Source organism: Protopterus annectens, chromosome 9.part0, assembly GCF_019279795.1.
Source record: "Protopterus annectens isolate FY-2018-M chromosome 9.part0, PAN1.0, whole genome shotgun sequence".
NCBI lineage: Eukaryota > Metazoa > Chordata > Ceratodontiformes > Protopteridae > Protopterus > Protopterus annectens.
Window position 1 is genome coordinate 1,312,932,513 of NC_056743.1, and position 23,823 is coordinate 1,312,956,335.

A 23,823-nucleotide genomic window follows, 5' to 3' on the forward strand; every position below is an offset into this window, starting at 1 on the left:
GGGAGAAGTTCAAGGGTCAGAAGCAGATTGCTGAAGAGTTGTTATAGTGAATCCTGTGTGAAGACAAAGTTATGGAGTGGCTTTATGGGCTCGAGCTTATTCAGGAGAAGTTCCAAAAGCATTTTCAAGGTAAGAAGGCTGGAATTTACATTTCAGAGTGAAGCCTTTTAAATATAGCACTCATGGATGTGCAGATTTTATGGCGCTCAATCAAATAAGTCACTATTAAGTTATACTAAGACACATAGCATACACAAAGCATCTGAGCTAATAAATCAGCTGCTTCTCATACAGGATAACTAGCAGATACCACTCAACATGTCATCTCTTCCCAAAGAAAGAAGAAAAAAAAAGCACACGCATATTAAGAGCAAAGATCCCAACACAATACTCTAAACTGGTCACATCAAGAGCAAACAACCCAACACAATACTCTAAACTGGTACAACAAAGGATATCAGAGTTTCACCGACAGACCAGTCACATAACACAGCATCATATACTCCATGGGAAAGCCTTGGTAGTCAAGGACAAGAGCAAAATATCGTAACTAGTATTGATTAACCATCAAAGTCTATTTCCTCTGCATTATAATCGCTAAAGCATCAATGAGCTAGTATAGAACATAGTTAGTTATGGTTTGCAATATATATATATATATATATATATATATATATATATATATATATATTGATTATATGGTGACAGTATACTTTCTTAGACTTGTCTCATTCAGTTAAATAAACCTATGCTTCTTGTTTTTAATATACAGCCATTACATAGTTATTGATGTTAACTAAATTATAAAAGCAGAGCATTTCTCCTTGGTTGCCTGAAAGGGTGTTCTGAAGAGATGTGTGGTAATAATTTGTTAAAATAAGAGAGAATTAAGCATGTATTTTATTGATTTATTTGTCCCTAAATTTTTTTCCTTTACTGACAAGTCAGTTTTAGCTGCTTGTCTCTTTAACGTATAAGTAGTATCCATTTGTTCTTCTGTGTTTATGAAGTTTTTTTTCTTAATAAAGTATTTGCTTCTTCAAGGATTTCAAATGTTTTGTTTTTTTTTTCCTTCTGGAAGGCAGAGTCTTATCTTGGCAGGTTATATCAGTTGTGCCTTAATGCCGGCTTGTTTTAATGATTTGATAAGGGGGAGGAAAGCTTTTCTACTCATAATAGTTGAGGAGTAATCATTGTCAAATCTAATTACCTGGTCATTTAGTTAAAAATGAGAGAGAGCCCAGGCAGTTTTTAAGATGAGATCTTTATCTTGGCTGGATACAAATTTAACAATGATTGATCCTGGATGAATATTTTTGCTACCAGAGGGAATTGTAGATAAGAATCTGTGAGCTCGTTCAATACTGAAGGAGAGAGCCTCTGGTAGGTTTAAGGTTGTAGGAAGCCATGTAGTTAAAATGCTCACTGCATTATCTTCTTCCATTCCTTCTGGTATTCCATAGAGTCTAATGTTATTCCTTCTGGACTGGTTTTCTAAATCATTAATTTTATTTATGTCTGGTATTTTTCTGCAAAAGGTATTCAGTGCTTTTTTTCTCCTTCTGTTAAATTGTAGTCAATGTCTGAAAGTGATTCTTCCAGTGCTGTTATTTGAATCGTTTCTTGTTTTAGCATATCACTTAATAGTTCAATCTGTTTACATGATTCTTCTTTAATCTGATCCACTTTAAGGTCCAATTTGTCCATTTTCAGCATTAAGTCTTGTATGTTTGTAAGACTGAGTTTAATTCATTTTTCATAGAATTTTGCAGCTGAGTGGATTTCAGTAGACTCATCTTTTATCTTTTGTATTTCTCTCTTTTTTCTTCTGTCGATTTTGACAGGAAAATATAACTGTAAAATAAAAAAATACACCAATAAGGAGCTTGAGGCTTTTAGATTTTGAATCTCTCATTTTTAAGTTGTTTTTGATGATTTTCCCAAATAATTCCTGTCAGAAGAATTGTATTACTGCAGAGCAGAGAATTTGTGTTGCCTTTAGCTTGCCATCCAAACCACACACCCCTAGCTATGAGTTTTTCTAATCATGTCAACCAATTGGTTGATGATACTTATAGAACTATAGGCTGCATAAAAAGATTTATAAATTCTAGAAAATCAAAAATAATAAAGTCATTGCTTGTTAGTTACTTTAGACCCAAACTTGAGTATAGAATAGCAATATGCAAACTCTATAAGAAAACAAGCATGAGTAAACTGGAAAGAGTAAGCAGAAATATACCAAGGGCATCCATGGATGTGAAAATTTAAGTTGTTATGAAAGACTAAAATATCTTGTACAGTTTCTCTTACAGATATCTAAGCAGAGATCTTATTCAGGTATATAAGGCATTTAGAGACAGCTACATCTGGGAATGTTTGGGGTTATCAAAAAATACTAGAGAGTCATCAGACAATCTATGTAAAAGGTTCTGTAGTAATGAGAAGTGTTCTAATTGGTTCTCTGAGAGGTTAGCCAATGCATGAAATAGACTACCAAATTACATTAAAGCAAGTACTAGTTTAGATATTTTTAAGAACAGCCTGGACACATTATGTGAATAAGTGTTTTAGTATATTGGCAAGCTAGAAGGACATTAAAGCCTGTGCTTGAAATATTTATATGTATGCATGTATTTCTATCACACTGAACTCATACATCTCAACTGTCCAGATTTTTGAAGAACATCCTGATTTTACCTCGCATTTTGGGTCTGTTCTTTGTAAAATTTGTTTTTTTCTGACAAATCATTGGCAAAGCCTTGAGGACTGAAGTAAGAAAATAATGACAGACATTTGAGTTTCAGATATCACAGCTTTCAAAAATTTCATGTTAATGCAAAACCTGTTATTCAGTCAACTTTCTATGCTTGTAAGAGCAATATTTAACATCTGTCCATATTTTTGGGCTTTTGCCCTCCCCCATTATTTATTAATTTTTTTATTTTACATTTGTTGACCGGGCTAGTCCAACTGGATACATGTCCATTTTCAGCAGAGGCCTGGGGAGATAAGCTCCATGCAAAAAAAAATAGCAAAAAAAAAACATTTTTACAAACAATGTTGTTACAGGTTAATACAGAAATTATCATAGAGGTCTAAGTACCTCCCATTTTAAAATTCAGGTACAATACTAAAAATAGGTCTAGTATTATACTATAGTCTGGGAGAAATAGGTCTGGGATAAGAGGAAAATAAAACCTTTATATTTACAAAGAACATTAGAAGTTAGGCTGGAAAAATCAAAGAGGACAGAAATATGTCACAGTGCCAAAGGCAGGTACAGAGGAAAAATTACAGAGAGGGCAGAAATACTTTGCAGTGCAGTAGGCAGGTACAGTTCAGATTACAGGTAGAATACAGAAAGTCAAAATTAAAGAGGCATAAGTGTGTCTTTTATATAAATAAAAGAGTCTTCACATTATGAGTAAGCTTAGGGCATGAACAGAAGGGTAAGGAATAGCAAAAAGGTAAAGTGGCAAGAAGGAAGGTAGAGCTAGTTATAGGGAAGTAGTGGGTAGGCAGTACCTGTTATGAGTAGAAAAAGTAGAAAACTGATCAGTCAGGTTTAGTACAGGGGCATAGCCAGTGTGTTCTTAGGAAAAGTTTCAGTTTGTTTTTGAAAAGAGACATGGAGGAAACTGAGGAAAGTTCACTGGGGAGAAGGTTCCAGGATTTTCCAACAGTGTTGCTGAAAAGAGAGTCCCCAGCCTTGTTATTAGATTTAGAGGTGTTTACAAGAAGTTTGTGTGATGAGCACAAGGATTTCAGATTCTTATAGGGATAGATGAGGTTAGTTAATATAGGAGTACTGGAAGGTTGGTAAAGAGTCTTATGGGCAATGGTTAGTTGGTGGAATTTAAGCAGATTCTGAATTTCTAGCCATCCAAGCTGCGTAAGATTATAGCAATGGTGGGTTCTGAATGGGTTGCCAGTAGCAAACCTGGCAATGTTATTGTAGGAGATTTCCAGTTTGGCGAGGTTATTTTTAGATAAATTAGTAAATATGGGTGAGGCATAGAGGAGTGTAGAGTTTAGATGGGTATAAGCAATAGTTTTCCTGACTGTTGGTGAAAGGAATGGTTTGATTCTGTAGAGAGAGCCTAGCTTTTTATTGACGGTTTTTATAGTATTGTTGATATAGGTGGCAAAGTTAAGATTGTTGTCTATGGTAATACCAAGTAGTTTAGTAGTTGGGTCAGGTGATATGGGAGTACCATTTGTGGATATAACTGAGAAATCTATTGGGATAATCTTACGAGTAGGATTGAAAAGGAGGAGTTTCGTTTTTTTGGGGTACAACAGAAGGCAATGTTGTGTAAACCATTGTTCTACTGTATTAAATACTTCTTGGGTAAGGGAGTGAAGTTTAGAAGTGGTTGTGGCTGTACATATAAGTGTAGAATCATCGGCGTACTGAACACATGTAGCTTGGGGGATTGCTAGATGAAGGTCATTGATAAATATGGAGAAAAGAAGAGGACCTAATATGGACCCTTGAGGGACGCCAATGTTAATGGGCAGGTGGGTAGATAGAGTGTTGTGCCAAAGTACTGCCTGTTGTCTGTTATCTAAATAGGATTGGAACCATTTAATAGTGAGTGTATCTAGTGAGAAGGATTTGAGGATATTTATAAGTATTTGGTGATTAACCATATCAAATGCCTTGGACAGATTGATAAACAGTGCTGAGGAGAGCATATTGGCATTTCGGTTTTTGTTAATACAGTCAGTAAAGGAAAGGAGGGCAGTAGTAGTGCTGTGGGATGGTCTGAAACCATGTTGACAGCTGGAAAGTAAGTTATTTTTGATTAGGTGGTCTAGCAGTTGCTTATGGATGCATTTTTCCATTAGTTTTGCCAAAGGTGAAAGTAGGGCTATGGGACGGTAGTTGGAGAAATCAGTAGATTTTCCACCTTTATGAAGGGGGATAATATGGGAAACTTTCCAGATGCTAGGGATGTGTCCTTCACTAATGGTTCTGTTAATCAGAATGGAAATGGGATAGGCGATGGATTTGGCTGATTTCTGTAGATATTCAGCTGGTAATTGATCTGCTGAAGGAGAGCAAGGTTTAAGTTTTTGGATAAGGGAAAGAATATATGTTGTAGGGACGGGTTGGAAGAGAAAAGGAGGGGGTGGAGTTGTGTTAGAGATAGGTAAAGTGAAATTATTAGGTGATAGGTGACTGGCAAGTGTTTGAATGGCCTCAGTGAAAAAAGCATTAAAGGCATTGGCAGTGTGCTTTGGGTTCTCCTGGTCTGTGCCTTGTGGGTTAGGTGTAATGGATTGACCTGGGTATAGTAGTTGGTTAATACTTGCCCAGAATTTTTGTGGGTTATTATGTTTAGTTTGCTGGAACTGTAAGTAGTAGTTTATTTTATCAGACAGTATAGCTTTCTTAGTTTCATTTCTCAGTTGTCTAAATTTTAATTGTAGACAAAATTGTCATTATTTATGGTTTTGTCCCGATTTTTTGATCTAAGAGGTTGAAAGGTATGACTGTACTTAAGCTATTGCTAGTTGTTTGTTAGCAATTATGAAAATAAGCAATATTTCTATATGTACTTAAAATTTCAAAAAAAAAAGTGACTTGCAAACTGCTGCATGGTCTCAAGTGAAATTTTAAATGTTGCTGAAGAATACTGTCTCTCATATTTGCACTTTAATTTGCACATCTTGAAAGATGTGTAGTGTTTTTTATACTGATCATTCTACAATTAAGCATACATTTTCATATTTCTGTAAATGTGTAGTGTGTAGTGTTTTTTTATACTGATCATTCTACAATTAAGCATACATTTTCATATTTCTGTAAATATCTAAGTAAGCATGTACTCAGAGAAGAATTTCTTGCTGTCATGTGAAAACTTATGGTTGGTTAACCAAAGTGTTCTAACAATATAGCTCTGTGCTGTACATTTTCCAAGATATGACAATTTGTTTGTGAAAGCTTAGCAAAAAAAATAAAATTCTGGGTTTGTGTGAATTATTAATATATTATAGTATTTATGGAAAAGCTATGAATACACTGACTATTATCACTGAAGGAACAAATCTTGCTGATATCATTGTTATTTATACAGTTTTAATAGCTTTTATTGTTCGCAAAATATTTACATTTGTTTAGCTTATGTTTTGTAAGTTGATTTTTCAGAAAATGCTATGGAATGCAAGGATGTATTTAGCTATTAGAGGTGTGACATTCCACACCACATAGGTGTTAATGAAATGGTCAAACTTTGATCCTGCATGGGTAGCCCTTCGTATGAGCAGCTGTTTATTAACATTCAGAGCATCATAACTGAAAAGTCAACAATTTGCTTTGATAAAAATCATGAATGTTGTCAATGGCTTGGTCACAGACTGAGTGCCATATTAAAGTTGGAAAAGAGGGAGATGGTTGGTGAGTTATATTTTTCCTATTTTCTCCTGATTCTTTAAGTTTGTGTCACTCTTGCTGTATTTTTATCTATGTGTTTATATGTCTGTCTAGCTATAAATTATTTGTGGTTATGAGTGCTTGCTGTCACATCATGAGTGCCATCGTTGTGAATTGTGGCATCCCAAAATTTTAGACATTTTAGGTTTGCTTAACCACATGTCAGTTAAAATATGTACAATTATTCATAGGTTCATAGGTTCATAGGTAGGTACTAGGCTATTGGCCCTATGGCCTATATAAGCCTAGCCAAAAACGTACCCTGGCTTTCGCCACCCAAGAAAATTATTTTCCTGTGCCCCTGTCGAGCAGAGCCACAGAAGTGATCCCCAGGTTGAATTTCCTATCTTCCATCCAATCATCAAGATTTTTCTTGAAGAGTGCTAATGAGGAGCTTTGTTTGATATAGATAGGTAGTTTGTTCCAGAGTATGGGAAGTCTCTGAGACAGAAATCTATCCCTCCAGCATGTTCTGTTTATTGTGGTGACAAGGTTTAAGTCCCTAGAGCATGTAGCTCAGAGGGATTGGGATTTCTTTAAGTGGAGCATGTCCAGCATCTCTGGGTTTGACATAGCTTTGTATATTAGGCAGAGATCGCCTCTTAGTAGGCGATATGCAATGGAGTAAAGCTAGAATTTTTTGAGACATTCTGGGTAGGGCATCTGTTTGAGAAAAGTAATCCTCTTTGTGAAGTATTTCTACAGCCTTTCCAGTTGTTGTAGATGTCTTGTGAGATACATACCAAAAGGGGTGCTGTATTCTATAATGGGTCTAATGAGTGACGAGTAGAGGGAAACAATGACCTCTTTTTTCCTGGATGAGAAAACTTTTGTGATGAGGTGTGCCATGTAGAAGGATTTCCTCCTGACTACTGTGGCAATGTGATTATCAAAGGAGAGACTACTGTCCACCTGTATCCCAGTTCTCTTATCATACTTTTGGTGTTAAGTAGACTACCGCCTATGTGGTAGTTCATGAGTACAGAGTTTTTACCAAAAGGGATGACAATGCTCTTTTTGGCATTGAGTTTGAGGCCATGGCTTTGACACCAGGCATCTGTCTCAGTGAGGCCCTTTTGTAGGATGTCCACATTGTTAGGAATTTCGATTATGGCTACTGGTTTGCAGTCATCTGTGAACTTCATTAGCCAAAGACCTTCTGTGTTAGCCTGTACTTCAGAGAAGTAGATACCAAACAGGAGAGGACCCCAGGACTGGACCCTGTGGTACTCCACTTGTCACTGGTCTGAAGTAGGATTTAGAGTCTGTTACTTTCACAGTGTGGGTTCTGTCAGTGAGCCAGTTGGCAACCCATCTTGTGACATAGGGATTTATACCTAGTTTAGTGAGTTTATCTATAATTCCAGAGTGGGGGATGGTGTTGAAAGCCTTGGTGAGATCTAGATAGGCTGTGTGAACCACCTTACCCTCATCTACGGCTTTGGTGACTGCTTCAAAGAAGTCTATCAGGTTTATGATCTGTCTTTTACAAATCTGAACTGGGTGGGGTCCAGAGTTTGGAGATTACCAATGTCATTGTTTATGAATTCCATGAAGATACATTCCATAGCCTTGCAGACCAGGCTCATCAAGCTAATGGGGTGGTAGTTCCTGGGGTCTGTGGTAGCTCCCCATTTGTGGAGTGGGATAACCATCGCCTTGCGCCATTCAGTGGGCACAAAGCCTGAATTGAGGCTATGATTGAACATGATACTTAGGTGGGGTGCCAGTTCATTCTGTAGTTCATGTAGAACGCAGCCTGGGATGTTGTCAGCTCCCATGGATGCTGTGTTCTTGGCTTTGGAGAGTGTGATTTTTATCTGTGCAGCCATGATTACAGGAACTTTGCATTCTTCCGGTATAGAGATGGGCCCTTTAGGGGGTGAGACAGGGGTAAAGTTAGCACTGAACCTATCTGCCAGGATGTTGGCAATATCAGTTGGTTCTGTATATTTAGTACCATTGTGCTGTAACTCAGAGCAGATCTGATTGTTGCCACTGAGATTTTTGACATAGAATGCTTTGTGGATGTCTTGATTTTGTTTTTGTAACTAGCTTTCGAGGATTTTATGAGGGATCTCAGCTTCTTACTGAGGCTGACCAGGGAGTTCCTCCAGTCATGGGATTTTACTCTCTTTTGTAACAGTTTCCTTCTTCTGTTGTAGAGTTTGTTTATGGCAGGGGACCACCCTTTTTTTGGAGGATTGCATCTTAGTTCTGTTAGGGATTGCATGATCCATGCACTCATGTAAGTGCTTATAAAGTGCATTTGTGTAGGGTTTAGCAGTCATACCTCTACTGTCTGTCTGCATGGGTGTTGTGACATTTGCCACTTCTGTTTTAAGAAGCGTTGGAGAAATTTTTTATGGTGATTTCCCTAATTGGGGGTGGGGGTAGGATGTGGATGTCTAGGGTGATTAGTTTGTGGTTAGATCTGACCAATGAGGAATTGACCTCTGGTGTGAAACACTTGTTGTCCATGTTGCTAATGACCAGGTCTAGGATATTGCTGCCCCTGGTGGGGGTGCGGTTAAGTTGATTCAAGGAGTTGGAATTTATGAATTCCAGAAAACATTGAGCAAAAGAGTTGGTACATGAGTAGTTTTCCCAGTTAATGGTGGGGTAGTTGAAATTGCCCATTATTAGGGTGTTAGGTTATACCCTAATATTTTCCAGTGTATCAAGAAATGAGGAGTGGGAATCCTGGGGGATGGTGGGGGATCTGTAGCAAGCTACAATTTGGATTGCCGTCTTGCCCAGAGTTAGTTGCACTTGGATAATCTTGAAAACGTTATGTCGAGCAACTAGCCTGGAAGTGTGGATATCCTTAATGAATATGGGCACGCCTCCGCATTTAGTGTTTCAGTCCAGGTTAGGTGGCTGAAAGGTGTGGTATGAATTATAGCTTGGAAATGCATGGGTGCTCTCTGGAGCCTTGAACCAGGTCTCTGTCACTGCAAAGATGTTGATGTTCTCCATTTTAAGGAGTGCCTCGATTGAGTGCATTTTTTGGTTTAGACTTCTAACATTGAGTAGCATTACCCTCAGATTTTGCTTGCTTGTACCTGTACCTGCAAATACCCCTGGTTCACCCTTGTAAACTGATATATTAGCTCACATACTTAAAAAAAGTGAAAAAGTTTGTGGGCTTCTAATTCATGTCAGTAATCAAGTCAAACATAACTAAGGGGTGGAACATGACAATTATACCATGACTTTGCCAGTGAAACCTTTCCAGTGTTCCGGCAAAATTCAGTTACTGGCCAGTAAATGTACTTCTTAGATGAAAACAAAGAAGTAATTTGGAGAACTAGAAAAAATCAACCAAAAAAGGTTAAGAGAAAACATTAGCTGTGAAGAATACTTCAGATGTATAGTGAAAAGCAGTTCGGTTTCAGCTTTGTTACAAGAAATGTCTTCCAGTAATGTTTAAGAGACAGACAAAAACACAAGAGCTGATAAGTAAAATCAGTAATATCTTGGACTTAAACCTGGTGTTGAGAGCTGCAGATGAAGAGGAAAGAGATCAGCTACACTGAAATGGGTGAATAAATGGGAAGCACACTGTCTAGTAGTCACAGCCACTCTGTAATTCCAGAAAAGTATCTCATAAACCACGATACTCATTAACAAAGCTGCAGGAGTTATACAAGCCCAGTGCAAGTTGCAGGACATTTAAAGTAATTCATATCTACAGCAATCCCACCAGTAGCTCCACAAAGAACTACTGATGTCTCCATAAGTCGTTTACTAAAAAAATACATTCACTGTAAAGTATGGAATCTGCCAGAATCCATAAAATTTCTGATAAAAAAAAAAATTAATAAAGGTGAAAGGCAATCACAGCTACTTTGCCAGGGCTAACAGTAGCCAATAATGGGTACAGGACAGGTGTGGAGAACACAAGTAATGCACACACCTAAGGAAATAGAGAGATAGAAAAGCAGATATATCTTGTAGGTGAAAAATATGGACACACAAGAGCTATGTTGGAGTGGGAAAATCTAAGTGACAGTCAGAGGGCATGGGCAAATTTTGGAATAAGCCCCATTTTGGGTCTATATTGAGTTAGAGAACTCTTAGAAAAGTGAACGCTTATTAATCGACCATTTTTAAGTGAAAGCTTAAAATCTCGAACACCCAGAACAGAGATTTTTTTTTCACAGGGAAAAAATCGCTTTCCAGTTTCGGGAGTTCGCCATTTCCTCCACTGTGATGCGATCTCAGAGTTGGCATATTTAAGTAGGGTGGGTGTGGGGGTGTGAAGCCCCCAACATTAGATAATGTTTTAAGTTTATTTATTTATTTATTTTTTTGTGGACCAGCGATTTTTTTCCTTGTGAAAAAAATCGCTGTTCCGGGTGTTCGAGATTTTAAGCTTTCGCTTAAAAATGGTCGATGAATTAGCGTTCGCTTTTCTAAGTATTCGCTAATTCAATATATACCCCCCCCCCATTTTTTATTTTTTTTTTTTTAGACAATAGAAGGAAAGGAAAAGGCAGGGAAAGAGGAGGAAAAGGACAAAACAGCAGGTATACATATATAACAAATATGACAACACATGACAGACAGAGGTCAAAATTAACCATAAAGGAAAGGTAAGGTACACAGACAGCACCCTATACAACACGGACAGTGGAAAGTTGCCAAACAGGGTAGGAATGCATACCATGCAAAAATACATGTGTACCTATGCACTATGATATTATGACATGGTGCAAACTGTGTGACAGCCATACTAGAATGTGCCTGACTGGTGGCAGCTACATAGTGTAGGGGAATAGATACTGATCACAATGTACATTTGATACTGAATCCAGTACCCAAGTAGTCTGTCAGCAGTTCAAGTGTAAGCCAATCAACAGCGTAGATGAGCAAATGTAGCTCATGGAATGTTGGAGAAGACCATCAGAGGACAGAATAGAACCTCCAACCATACATGTGAAAAACAAATAACCAAGCACAGTGCCAAACAGCAGTACTGTAGCGAAGCAACAAACTGGCTGCTCCTTTCACAAGTTGATGTACACAACCCAATCAGACATGTAATGGAGTGCATTTGTCACAGGCATATGTCATGGCAGAGGCAAACAGAGGTGTAAAGATATATGTGTTATCTTTATTGGCCTAACAGGAACCTATCCAAAAGTAATGTCAATACATATACAAACACCAATGACACGGAATGATGAATGTTATGAAATTTATGATTAATGCTATATAAGGACTTTTAGGTTGTGCACATGAAGTTTGACAAGTTACTATGAGCAATACAAAACATGCAAGTATAGCATGAACAAGGATGTAATGCAAACAATAACCAACAAATTGTGTACATATGTTCTGCATGTGTATAATAGCCAAAGGGTTGCACAAGTTAGCCTTCTAACAATACAACTATATAATAATGGATGATAGTGCAAAGGAAGGTTAACATTTACCATGCATATATGCAAGATATACGCCAAACCTACAAAGGGTGAAGGAAGGTGGACAACACAGGCCCACATCAAGGATGACAAAGCAGAGTATCAAACAATAAAGCAGGATAATACCATATCAGGGGACACATTGCAAAGGTGTGTGTATACCACATAGGGCAGTGTTGGACTCAACCCAAGCTACACTGAAGTAAATGTATGTCACATAGGCAGACTCCATTGAGGACACCATTAAACATGGCCATGTACAAATCACAGATATACAGTAATGTGCAAACATCTAACAGGAAGAGGAATAGGTACACAAGGTAAGAATCAGTATCACATACACATATATTGTATCATGCCAATGTACAACAAAATGTGGAATAAACTTCTGTGGTAATATATATATAGTTTTTAGTACTTAATAAATAAGCACCTATTCAGGCATGTCTAAGGGTCAGCTCCCAGTGTTTTCTCCTGTCTACCTGATGAATCTGGGCATCATGGGGCAATGCAGCAATTGCCTCATGTACACAGACAACCCTCTCCTCCTACCACCCAACACTACAACCTGTGAAAGATGCACTTATATAATCAAACTGGAAACAAAGCTCTCTTCACCCAAGACTGGACTAGACAGTCAAGAGGAGAAGGTAAACACTTGCACCACACCACACTCATCACATAGTCCTCAAAACCTACACCACCAAAACACACACATAGAAACACAAAACAGGATAATACCATATCAGGGGACACATTGAAAATGTGTGTGTATACCACATAGGGTGGTGTTGGACTCAACCCAAGCTACACTGAAGTAAATGTATGTCACATAGGCAGACACCATTGGGGACACCACTAAACATGGCCATGTACAAATCACAAATATACAGTAATGTGCAAACATCTAACAGGAAGAGGAATAGGTACACAAGCTAAGAATCAGTATCACATACACATATATTGTATCATGCCAATGTACAACAAAATGTGGAATAAACACCTGTGGTAATATATATATATATATATATATATATATATATATATATATATATATATAGTTTTTAATACTTAATGAATAAGCACCTATCCAGGCATGTCTAAGGGTCAGCTCCTGGTGTTTTCTCCTGTCTACCTGATGAATCTGGGCATCTTGGGGCAATGCAGCAATTGCCTCATGTACACAGACAACCCTCTGCTCCTACAACCCAACACTGCAACCTGTGAGAGATGCACTTATATAACCAAACTGGAAGCAAAGCTCTCTTCACCCAAGACTGGACTAGACAATCAAGAGAAGGCAAACACTTGCACCACACCACACTCATCACATAGTCCCTCAAAACCTACACTACCAAAACACACACATAGAAACACAAAACACACACCTACATTCGTGGAGGCTCTCAAAAAAAATCTACCCAAGCAACAGGGACCTCCAAAGCAGAAATGCAAGCAACCTCCACCCCCCAACACAACCCAAATGACACATAGCCCACAAACTCAGTGTGCCACTCAACCACAGCCCATAAGGCATAACAACGTACCTTACACTCTAGTCATAGGTGACTCTATAGTCAGGCACACTGATGTTCCACTCACCAGGCTAAACAAGGAGAAAGTCACTGTCAGCTGCCTGTCAGGTGCCAGGATCCGCCACATAACGCATGCACTCAGGTCACTCCACAGCAAGTGCAAATATGACTCTGCCATTGTCCATGTTGGTGTGAATGACCTGAGATGTACCTCCCTGGACTACATGAAAAGAGACATGGAGGAGCTTTCTGATCTTGTAGCCCAGGCAGGTATCACCCTAGCCCTGCGTAACATCCTGCCATCACCCAGAATGATACCACAGTGCAAGGACAAAATGATTGACTTCAACAATTGGCTAAGCTTCTGGTGTCATTCTGAGGGGATCCAGTATCTGTTTGCCTGGGATGACATGATAGACAAAACACGTTGCTTTGCCAGAGATGGCCTGCACCTGTCACCCTTGAGATTCCAGATACTGGCTAAGGCTCTTGCCACCCCTATAGTGCCCTTTTAGGCAAGATTCCAATGACAAATTCACCGCAGTAACAGGTACAAGCAAGCAAAATCTGAGGGTAATGCTACTCAATGCTAGAAGTCTAAACTCCAAAATGCACTCACTCAAGGCACTCCTTAAAATGGAGAACATTGACATCTGTGCAGTGACAGAGACCTGGTTCAAGGCTCCAGATAGCACCCTTGCATTACCAGGCTATAATTCATACCACACCTTTCAGCCACCTAACTTGGACCGAAGCACTAAAGGTGGAGGCGTGTCGATATTCATTAAGGATATCCAGACCTCCAGGCTAGTTGCTCAGCATAATGCATCTGAGATTATCCAAGTGCAACTAACTCTGGGCAAGACCACAATGCAAACTGTAGCTTGCTTCAGATCCTCCACCATGCCCCAGGATTCCCACTCCTCATTTCTTGATACACTGGAGAATATTAGGGTACAACCTAACACCCTAATAATGGGCGATTTCAACTACCCCCCTATTAACTGGGAAAACTACTCATGTACCAACTCTTGTGCTCAACGTTTTCTGGAATTCATAAATTCCAGTGCCTTGGATCAACTTATTCACACTCCCACCAGGGGCAGCAATATCCTAGACCTGGTCATTACCAACATGGGCAATCATTGTTCCACACCAGAGGTCAGTTCCTCGTTGGTCAGATCCGACCACAAGCAAATCACCCTAGACATCCACATCCCAGCCCCACCCCCCAGTAGGGAAAACACAGTAAAACATTTCTCCAAAGCCAACTTCACGCTTCTTAAGACAGAAGTGGCAAACTTCACGACACCCATGCTGATGGACAATAGAGATACGACTGCTGAATCCTATACAATTGCACTTTATAAGCACTTACATGAGTGCATGGATCATGCAATCCCTAACAGAACCAAGATGCTATCCTCTAAAAAAAGGAAGCCAATCTGGTGGTCCCCTGCTATAAACAAACTCTAGAACAGAAGAAAGAAACTGTTGCAAAAAAGAGTAAAATCCCATGATTTGAGGAACTCCTTGGTCAGCCTCAGTAAGAAGATGAGATCCCTCATAAAAATCCTCCATAGCTAGTTACGAAAACAAAATCGCCACTGATTCTAAAGACAACCACAAAGCATTCTATAGCTATGTCAAGAATCTCAATGGCAACACTCAGATCTGCTCTGAGTTACAGCACAATGGCACTAAATATACAGAACCAACTGATATTGCCAGCATCCTGGCAGATAGGTTCAGTGCTAACTTTACCACTGTCTCATCCCCTAAAGGGCCCATCTCTATACCAGAAGAATACAAAGTACCTGTAATCACAGCTGTACAGGTAGAAAACACACTCTCCAAAGCAAAGAATACAGCATCCATGGGACCTGACAACATCCCAGGCTGCATTCTACATGAACTACAGAACGAACTGGCACCCCACCTAAGTACCATGTTCAATCATAGCCTCACCTCAGGCTTTGTGCCCACTGAATGGCACACAGCAACAGTTATCCCACTCCACAAAGGGGGAGCCACCATGGACCCCGGGAACTACCACCCCATTAGCCTGACAAGCCTGGTCTGCAAGGCTATGGAGCGTATCATCATGTAACTTATAAACAATGATATTGGGAATCTCCAAACTCTGGACCCTACCCAGTTCGAGTTTGTAAAAGACAGATCATGTCTCCTAAACCTGATAGACTTCTTTGAAGCAGTCACCAAAGCTGTAGATGAGGGTAAGGTGGTACACACAGCTTATCTAGATCTCGCCAAGGCTTTCGACACCATCCCGCACTCTGGAATTATAGACAAACTCACTAAACTAGGTATAAATCCCTATGTCACAAGATGGGTTGCCAACTGGCGCACTGACTGAACCCACACTGTGAAAGTAGCAGACTCTAAATCCAACTTCAGACCGGTGACAAGTGGAGTACCACAGGGTTCAGTCCTAGGTCCCCTCCTGTTTGGTATCTACTTCTCTGAAGTACAGGCTAACACAGAAGGTCTTTGGCTAACAAAGTTTGCAGATGACTGCAAACTAGGAGTCATAATCAAATCTCCTAACGATGTGGACATCCTACAAAAGGGCCTCACTGAGACAGATGCCTGGTGTCAAAGCCATGGCCTCAAGCTCAATGCCAAAAAGTGCATTGTCATCCCTTTTGGTAAAAACTCTGTACCCATGAGCTACCACATAGGCAGTAGTCTACTTAACACCGAAAGTGCGATAAGATACCTTGGGACACAGGTGGACAGTAGTCTCTCCTTTGATAATCACATCACCACAGTAGTCAGGAAATCCTTCTATGCGGCACACAAAAGGTTTCTCATCCAGGAAAAAAGAGGTCATTGTTCCCCTCTACTCATCACTCATTAGACCCATTATAGAGTGCAACGCCCCTTTTGGTATGTACCTCACAAGACATCTACAACAACTGGAAAGGCCACAGAAATACCTCACAAAGAGGATTACCAGCCTCAAACAGATGCCCTACACAGACCGTCTCAAAAAACTCCAGCTTTACTCTGTCACATATCGCCTACTCAGAGGCGATCTTTGCCTAACATACAAAGGTATGTCAAACCCAGAACTGTTGGACATGCTCCACGTAAAGAAATCCTAATCCCTCCGAGATACACACTCTAGGGACCTAAACCTTGTCACCACAATAAACAGAACATGTTGGAGGGATAGATTCCTATCTCAGAGACTTCCCATACTCTGGAACAAACTACCTATCTATATCAAACAAAGCTCCTTATTAGCATTCGTCAAGAAAAATCTTGATGATTGGATGGGAGATAGGAAATTCACCCCGGGGATCACTTCTGTGGCTCTGCTTGACAGGGGCACAGGAAAATAATTTTCTTGGGTGGCAAAAGCCAGGGTACCATTTGGCTAGGCTTATATAGGCCCTAGGGCCAATAACCTAATACCTACCTATGAACCTATATACATCAATGCCCATGGGTACGACTGAGCAAAGGACAGTCTTGTGAACAACTGTACAGTAGATGAACATGGAGTCAATGACTGCTCACATTCCCAGGGTACAATGGTGTTTCTATATTGATTAGAATATGTGCAGATACATGTACATAAATCATTGTGTGTGCACACCAGTTGCCTTAATATGGGCATGTATGTGAATATGTAATGCATGTGGAAATGTAACAGAAGCCAAAGAAGGCATACTTGAAAGTTTCTATATAAATTAGCAATCCCACACTGTATACCAAACAGTACAGTGGTGGTCTATGCACTAAGTAAAAGAGGACTGCCCATATATAGCAGCCACACTTAGATGATACAACATGGCACCAAAATTGCCAATACATGTCACACACAAAGCTAGTGTGACAGCAGGACACAACAGTATTATACAAAACACAGGGGCAAGGACACATCCTGCTGCACAGCAGCCCGCAAAACATATCCATCTCACTGTGTTTTTTGTGAACTATGGAAAAATGATTTTTGTGAGTTGTTGTCAATGCCACACATGTATACAGCGGATTTTTTGTATGAGTAGCAGCATGTTAACTGCAATATTCATAAGTGTGACATACAGGGCCAGTGTAGTGGGCATAACAATAATAGACTGCACTGCATGAATAGGAGTACATACATACACACTGATGTAAATATTACTACACCTGCCCACATGGAACAATGTATGCATCAAGTGTAGCAATTCATGGACATCAACATGATTACTGCATGTCTAATGTGGTAATGTGGATCATGCATGATGTGCAACATAATGCAAAATGTTATATGACATCTGCATTGTACAGTCTAATGTGTATACCCTAAGCATGGCAGCACTATGCTATGCACACACAAGTGTACTCATATAGTACAATTGTTTATATAGCAAACATCATGGTAGCAGCAGTGCACAAGAGGATCACACAGACAATACTTATGGTCCTGAGGCCTACACTGACAGGGCTGAAAATTTCAAATGATTTTGAGACCTACTTCCCTTAATGAGTCTCACATAACCCATGTCATATCATGGAAAAAATTCTCTAGCTCATTCATCTGCCTCCAAAAGAAATTAGTCATCACCTTCTGGATCTGGTCCCAAAAATCATCTGGTGGTGGTGCTGGTGGTTGATGTCTCCTCTAGGTGCAGCAGGGATGACAGCATGTGCAGGTCCAGGTCTTCTTGTCATCATCACCATCTCCATCTTGGTCTTCATTATCATCTGAATCCAAGGACTATGGCAGTGGTCTGGCTTGCACTCATCTCTGGCATTTGATAGGAGAGCAGGTATGGGTACCATGCTTTGTCAAGGTGATTCACATAAGAGGAAAGAACAAAACTACATAATATGCATTCCTGCAACTATATGAGTACATAACATACCCAGTGTGGCACAATGCACAGGTCAAAAACATTCATTATGACACATTACAATAACGTATGTCCATAGTCAAATCTACCAATGTACAGCATGAATTCAAACTATAACAATGAAAGACACTTGCTTATCAGTCCACATATTTCTGTGCAAAACATGGCTGTCATGAAACACAAACTGGTGCACACATAAAGAAGGTGACAGACATTGATTATTGTGCCTTCAGCATGATCCCTGTATATGAGAAGAAAGGTATTTCACCATACTTTGCAGGTGTCATTAAAACCTACTTCTCAAATAACATGGACTATAAGGATCATGTATAAAGATTATAATAAAAACAAGTCAGGCTAGCTGGTGGATATTCATGTGCACAACACATTCCCAGTGTTCTATCATCTATATTTATGTATGAGTTCAATGCAGGCCCATGTCACGGCCACTATTTCCATCACAAACTGTAAATAGATTACTCTAGACCATGACATGGCATGCATAACACAGCTTATCCATGGAAATCCTGCCATTACTTGACCAGTTCATAACCAGCCATCATTATGTACGACAAACACTTGCACAGCCAGCACATGTTTATATAATGACATATGAGGACAAGTATGCCATGACACTGTGGCATGCAACACTGATGTGTTTACAGTGCAAAACATGTGCTACTCTGTTAGACCACTGTGAAGCTGACAACACAACTACCGTGGCCTGTAGTTGGTAATACTTGACATATGGCTCAGTACACTGGCTAGTAACTCATATGAATTTTATTTTGTAAAATACATACATGTAAGCATGGGAAATGTATGGCTATTGCAGTTACTTTGCCAGATGCATGCTGGGTAGTCTTGCATTAATAGTAGTATGCATGGAACTGCACACCACGTTACTGCTCTAACAATGTTATGATCTATTCTAGGTAAAATAATGTGAAAATATATAAAACACACCTGTGTCCCTTTGCTACTCTTCAGCCAGTGCTTCCTTGCTTTGTCTTTGCCACCTGCAAAAGTTACCAGGCATGTATGAATGGCAAAGACTAATAGGTATACAGTGAAAAGCACATATTCTCTATATTTTGCATCAAATAATATTGCAGATTCTGCATAGTTATTTTTTGCTGTGTCACCCACAATATTTTAAATATTGGAAGACTAATGAACACAGATTGGAGGACCTGGGATTCAAACCTGCGACTTTCAGCTGTGCTCACTCTATAAACCTCACACCTACCTGTGATCTGTGTCACTTGTGTTTTCTTTTAGCATGTCCATTGCCTTCATCCTCCATTAGCCCATCCCCTGATCCCAAGGTGAGATGTAAGGTGTCTCACTGTGTTAGCATGGCCCCTGGCACACAGGACACAGATTTGGTGATAAACTCTTGCCCAGATGGTGACAGTTATGTTGGGGAGGCTGTAGCTTCAGATATGGGGGAGAACATGTCCAGCCATTCTGACGATGTGGGGACATCAGATGTTGGACAAGATGATGGCTGTGTACCATAGTCCCATGTTCAGTCTGCTGGTGATGTTGACCCTTCCCCACAACAGATACTTTCCAGTGCAGTGCACATACACATGAAGCTGGTGTGCATGGGTGTGTCAGAGACTGTCTACCTACTCCTACAGGCAAATGAACATTCACATTAACAACATAGATCTGACAATCTGACATTTTTGCACTTGCCTGTGCCATGGGTCATGCTGCACACCAGCTGTGTGTATTTTGCATGAAAGACAGGAACACAGACACAGTGAGGTCATGGCGATATTAGCTGCTGGGAATGACAGCATGTTTTGCGGTGCATGGTCTGTTGAAACAATGGTTACAGCACTGCTTCAGCAGTGCTACAGCAGTGCTGTAGTTTGAACCAGGTTTTGTGTGCCATGACAGTGCTTAGCCAGGTGCTACATGGGAGAGGCAAGCCTCCTCTCAGTATATTTACACTTGCTCTTTGGGCGCCAATGTAAACTGAAGCATGCATGCACATCTGCTGCTGGTCAAGCCAGTGTGGGCCCAACAGTCATGACCAGAGAGTCAACTTGCATCCATGTTCCTTCCCACACTGTGTCTCCACATGCTGGTGTCACCCCATCTTTCCCCCCAGTAGAGCAAAATGGGCAGAGTGTTTCCATATGTGGAAGAGGCAGTCAGGACCATGGTGAGAGCCATCAGTGTGGGCATCCTAGACTGCATTAGAGTAACGCTGACAGTTGATCCGCTATGTCTTGTAGTGTCAGTCTGACCCTGTAGTGATGATGAATGCTGTGCAGAACAGATAATTTAATATGTTTGTCATTGTTGTGAAGTCTGATGCCACGGGAGTCTGTCATTTTTGCTGACATAGTTGACTCCATTCAGTACTTGATTCTTTTCCCCTTCTTTACACTGCAACACGTTACTAGTGATACTGACAACAGTTCTACAGCATGTATTGACTTGCTTTCCTGTTTGCATCATTTGCTAGTGGAGAGATAGTGATGAGGTTCCCAAACAAATGTCCCTTGTTGCCTGCCATACACACATATACAACTATGTATCTGTATGCATACCTGTGTCCCCTGTGGCCTGAATTGATGGTCCCTTTCATGATTGCTTTGTATGTGTTTATACTGTTATAATTATGTTGTTATGTCAGATGTTAAGTGTGTATATCTACTGGTAATTTCCATTAACTGCCATCTGTAATGCTGTGGTGGAACAACAACTGAACATCAGTGCTTGATCTGCATACTTCTGTACATGTGGCTTGTCATGACTCAGACATGTGTGTCAGACTCTGCTGTTGCCTGATCCTGAACTTGTGGTCTTATCCTCCATCACCCACACCTGTTTCTTCTGCTGCTTGTGTTCTCCTGCTCTTCCTGTCATAGTTGTGGAATGTTATCTTTAGACTTCTGGAGTTTTTGGGGTAGGCTATACACACTTGCAGCAGGTAGACTGCCATGTGTATTTTTAACATATTCTGTAGCATGGCACACACAGTGATCATTTGTGCTGCTTTTTCAGATGTGTATTGCAGTGAATCCTCTGATGTATCGGGTCTATATTATAAACTCGAATGCTTACCTTATCGAATCCCTAAATGTCGACCCATCATCATCGAACCGCATAAACACTGAATGCCCTAAACCGCAAAATTCAAAAAGTCAAACTGTCATACTTGTCCCACCCCACTGCCCGCTACATACTACCTACACAACCAAACTAAATAAACCACATACATACACTAACCAAAACCCTACTTCTAACCCTAAACTAAACCGTACTTCTAACCCTACACTAAATCTTACATATACCACAATTTATGCACTTAACTTAACCCGCACCCTAACCCTAAGGTCCTTAACTATCGCACACTTACTTTAAAAAGCTAAACCCAAACAAACTAAATAATCCACACACATACACTTAACAAAACCCTACACTAAATCTATCATACATTACCATCTATGCACTTACTTTAACCCGCACCCTAACCCTAAGGTCCGTAACTATCACACACTTACCTTACGGAGCTATACCGCAGAAGGCCAACCATGCTGATTTGATGTTTCCGGTTTCGCTCTTCTGGATGATCGATGATTTCATGGTTCGATGAGGATGGGTCGACTTTTAGGGATTCGATAAGGTAAGCATTCGACTTTACAATATAGACCCTATGTATCCATACATCTGAATCTGGCTTTCAGTACATCAAACACACACTGTATGGTGTTTCTTGTTGTGGCACGTGTTCTAGTATAGGCCTCCTCTGCAGAGTTAGAAGGTTATTTCTACGGGATCATTGGTCATGGTTCAAGTAGATAACCACAGTCACCAGTTGTTAGGGGGAAAACACATATGCTGTCATTACACATAATGTTTACAGGGGTGTATTCAGCACCACTTACCCTCCACGTAGAAGCATCATGGACACTAATGGGGTTGTCGCCATGATATTTGTTGTGCTGCCATCTGCTGTGCACACCACATGACACTTCAGTAATGGCCACCTCTTTCTATTTACGTATCTTTCTGAATCTGGTTGCACAGAGGTTTTAATGAGTTGTCAGAATTTAAAAATTCCCTACAGAGTACTCTGTTGGGAATTTAAAAATTCCCTACAGAGTACACTGTCAGAAATACTAGGGGATCAAATGGCTATAACTAAGAAAATTATGCTTCTGAGCTGGGACATAGGATGTGAATTGCCTAGACATAGTAAAACATTAAGTTTAATTCTTTTAGCTGACAAAAAAGCAATTAACAGCAAATGAAAATCAAAATCTGGGATTTACTAATGCCCACACTAAATGTACACTGTTCTGAGTGAACAGACAACATAAGCATAACTCACACTTCTTCCTCCTAATTTTAGTTTTCTGACTGAATTTCTTGCAGCCTTAAATATCGAAGGGGTTTGGTAAAAGTTTCCACAAAGTGCAGACTACATGTACACTTGGTGTAATCTTTCCGAGTGACTAGAAAGAACAAAAAAATGTGGTAGGAATGTTCTTGAATACAGATTGTGTACACAGTGCAAGCATTAATGAACCTGGCTCATTTGAAGTTTTGAATATTGCAAAGGAGATCAAGAAATGGAAGGGGGGATCTTTTAAAACAAAATATTGAATGAGCAAATAAACCTTGCTGCCTGCTTCAGTGCCATGAAGATTGTTTGGACCACCCTGTAGCCTCCTCATTAAAGGTCCACCATTTCAGACATATGCAGAAACTCTGGTTACTGCTTTTGTAAATATTATATACTTCTACTAGACTACACTCAAAGGACTACCATTCACAAGGTTGTATTTTCCATCATCTGGCAAACCATCTTCGGTTACTTACTAATGGAAACTTGTCACCAAAGTCTACAGGATACACCTGGGTAGTCTCATACAGATTCAGCTTCACCTTGAATGATTTATTTTTTCAGTGCAGACAAAATCTTTATCAAACGTAATTTCTTGCCAGTGGATCAAAATCTTTTATGACAAAAATATCTTCAAGCAAAATTCTTGCCATGTCAGATAAAATGCCACCCACAAAGATGGATAAAATGTATATGTGTAACAATGCAAAATCAACAAATTAATCAAAAAATACAAAACAACACATATCATACACAAGTGCATGTAAGTAATTTTCACTCATTGCCTCACACCATTTTCAGATGCTTTCCTACTCCCAGATTGTTGGTCACATGTAACTTGTGCGTACCACAGACAAAAATATTTTCTCTATGTCAGCCTCATACCGAGTGTTGTACAGGGACTAAACTGGTTGTGCAGGAAGATGTGCTATTCAGGATGTCTGCCAGAGGTGCCGTACAGACTCATACAACATATGGAATGAGACCGCTGATCACTGAAGAGCCTGTCACCTGCTTCCTAAGAATCAGCTGGGAATTAGTGCTAATGTTTTACATTAGGTGAAAGAAGGAGAAAATGAGCATTGATTGTTCTTCATATTGATTACTGTTGCAGTAGCCTTAGCTATAAGGGTTATATCCTGCAAAGGATATAACAGGCAGCCAGCTTCCAAAGTTT

General features: G+C 39.8%; 1 pseudogene; it reads right to left on the bottom strand.

The window, feature by feature from the left end:
* Positions 1 to 1,542: 1,542 nt before the first annotated feature.
* LOC122810667 lies at positions 1,543 to 23,299 on the bottom strand (annotated as a pseudogene).
* Between the last annotated feature and the right edge of the window lie 524 nt (positions 23,300 to 23,823).